The sequence below is a fragment of the Mastomys coucha genome, unplaced genomic scaffold (assembly GCF_008632895.1).
Source record: "Mastomys coucha isolate ucsf_1 unplaced genomic scaffold, UCSF_Mcou_1 pScaffold21, whole genome shotgun sequence".
In the NCBI taxonomy this organism is placed as follows: Eukaryota; Metazoa; Chordata; class Mammalia; order Rodentia; family Muridae; genus Mastomys; species Mastomys coucha.
In genome coordinates, this window is record NW_022196904.1 from 127,390,446 (window position 1) to 127,393,652 (window position 3,207).

Sequence of the window (3,207 nt, forward strand, 5' to 3'; positions counted from 1 at the left end):
AGCTTCTGTATGTCTTGAGGATGATGCTCTAGCAGTTTCTCTCCCCCTGTGGAGATCCCACTCCTCTTCCTCTGTCCAGCCATAACGCTCCCTCTCCTGTTCCAACAGTCTGTCCCCATAAAATTCTCTACCTTTTCCTCTTCTTTATTTCTTCTTGACAATGGTTTCCTGACACACATGCATGGTGGTCATTTATCTTTTTGTCAGCTATTTGCATACAGGAAGAAAAGCTCTGGAAAACCTAGCATGAGTCCTCATTCCTTTGTGCTGCTCATACTTTATCTCCAGATCTTTCAACTCCATCTGCATAGTTTCTCACAGGAGACAAAGTACTATTCATGTGCAATACATGTCAGAGTGTGATCCAGAGAGCACTGGCAGGACCCAAGCTGCCCCTTTCAGAGTTCTCCCTGAAGGGTGAAGAGAACAATGCTTAATATGTAAAGATTCAGACATTGGTTGACAACCACTGCCTTTCCGTCTGTGTCACCACAAGAACTCAGAGGCAGCCCGAGAAGAGAAGGACAAAAAGGAGCAGAGAGGGCCAATGACATTATTTGCATCCCCAGATGTTTCTCAACCGTCCTAATGCTGTAACCCTTAAATATAGTTCCTTATGTTGTGCTGACTTGTTAACCATAAAATTATTTTTGTTGCCACTTTATAACTGTAATTTTGCTACCCTTGTGAATTGTAACATAAAGGTTTATTTTGAAACAGAAATTTGAAAAAGGGGTTGCAAACACAGGTTAAGAATCACTGCCTTAACCTTGGCCCAGTGAAGGTTCTATGCCTCAGTATAGGGGAATGCCAGGGCCAGTAAGCAGGAGGGGGTGGGATGGTGAGCAGGGGGAGAGGGGAGGGAACCGAGGATTGTTTTAGTTTTGGGTTTTTTTTTCTTTTCTTTTCTTTCTTTTTCTTTTTTTCTTTTTTGGAGGGAAACCTGGGAAAGGAGATATTGTTAATAAAGAAAATATCTAATAAAAAATAAAAAAATTGCTGGCCTAGATCTATGACTCAGTCAGTTTGCCTCTTGGCTAGAGACCCCACCATTAACAATCTTTAGTGTAGTTGATACTATAGAAATCCTTGCTGTGAGCCACTCCTGGAGAGTCAGCAGGGCCAAACCCTTAGCTAACGTCCACCTGCTCCACACTCAAGAAGCACATAGTGTGAGGCCCATATTAAGCAAAGCGAGCATGTGCCTTACTAAAGGGGACCTCTGTGTTTATCAAGAAGGGTACCTAGGGATCCTCAGGGAGCTAGTCATCAGCTTTTCCTTTGAGTCACTGGTGTATAGATGAGATATGGCCCCTGTCAGGAATGTATGTTGAGCCTATGACTGCCTTCCACAGCACTTCTGCAATCTTTTTTTCCTGTTAACACACCTGCTGGGACTAAACAGCATTATGAACAGCCCCAGAGGAAGGATAAGAATCAGCATCAATGACTCAGTCTGCTTCCACTGCACCCAAGAGATGTCTGAGATGCATGTGGCCCACTTTTAGCAAATGAGTAGAGAAGTCACCTGGATGCTATTTTTATGCTTGCATAGCACATCTTACTATATTATATTATTTAGTTACATTATATATTAATATAGAAATATATGTATACTTGGAAATAACTTGAGTCACTCCCTTGTACAGTGAGTCATCAACTCCCATCCCCTACCATGGTATCTTATATAATTAGAATCAGCATAATAGCACAGGGGGAGCAGAAGAAGAGAATCATCAGACCAGGCATTCGAGTTGATGTCTCCATACCCCTTGCTGAGTAATGACAAATGTCCTTTGTCTTAGCTTGGTAGCCAATTTGGCACAGCCTAAAGCCATCTGAGCAAAGAATTGCCTAGGTAAGGTTAGACTATGAGCATGTCTTTGGGGGATTGTCTTGATTGTTAATTGCTGTAGATAGGCTCAGACCACTGTGGGCAATGCCAATCCCTAGGCAGTGGGCCTTGGACTGTATAAGAAAGCTAGATAAGCATGATCCCATGACAAGCCAGCAAGCAGCCTTCCTCCATGGTTTATGCTTCAAGTTCTTGCTTGAGTTCCTGCTTTGACTTCCTTCAGTGGTATACTATAACATGTAAGCTGAAATGGATGTTGCTTTTGGTGGATGTTTTTCTGGGGCACTCTCATTATTGGTGGTTAGCAGCTCCTTCCTTTCTGGGATTGGACTTAGTACATGCTGATATGTACCCAACATGGTCACTGCTTGTTTGACACTTTTTATAAATGTCCACATTTATAAAAGCACATGGACAGGAGGAAAATACTTATATTTTCTGATACAAATTGTAAACGGACATCCAGGCCCAACTGCAAGGAGGGAAGAAAATATCCACAAGTCACCAATGGCCATACTACCACATTAAGGATTTCTAGAATGTGCACATCCAATGTTTAAGGCCCAAGCTCAAGATTAAATGTGATCACAGAAGATAGATGTCCTGAAGGACCAACTACTGTTGCTGGATTCACCCCACCCATCATCTCCTGAAGATATGATAGATTTTACAAGAATCCAGTTTAAGCTCTCTCTGTATATCAGGCCATAGTCCCAGAGACATGGTTCTTGGCTCCCAGTATGGTTACCCACAGCTAACAGGAGAGCCATGGACAAACACCAATGCTTATGCAAATAGTGAAGTTGCTGGGGAATGTGCCCAGGAGGAGTTCAGTTTGCCTGGCCATCATCCAAGCACTGCAGAGCTTGTGATCATGGTGCAGTTGAGACACTCTATAAATCTGAAAGGGATAAATTTTGAATATTAATGCTAATAGTGTCAGAAGTTCTCGGTCAGACTCTATACTCCTTATTTTAGACCCTTAGGTGTATCTGAGGGAAGCAGCTTAGGAGAGCCATACAAACCATCTTGACAGGGGGATAATGGCTCAGCTATTTACTTCTCCTACATCAAGAGAGCCTTGTGGGCATTGAAGTGCGAATACCTCCGAGGCATGAGACACATTGAATAAACCCCCAAATGTCCTGAGTTTCATAGCAAGGGGCCCATGCCCAGTAGTCTAGAAGCAGACTGGGATTAAAAACTGTCTATGTCCCATAGGTGCATCATGGGGGTCCTTCTCCAGAGATGGGATAAGGCCAGGAACAGGTTTACAGGAACTTGCATGATGAGGCTGGCTTCATCATAGAATTGTTCAAGGTAAGGGAATGAAGGGGTCAGCCATGACTGGG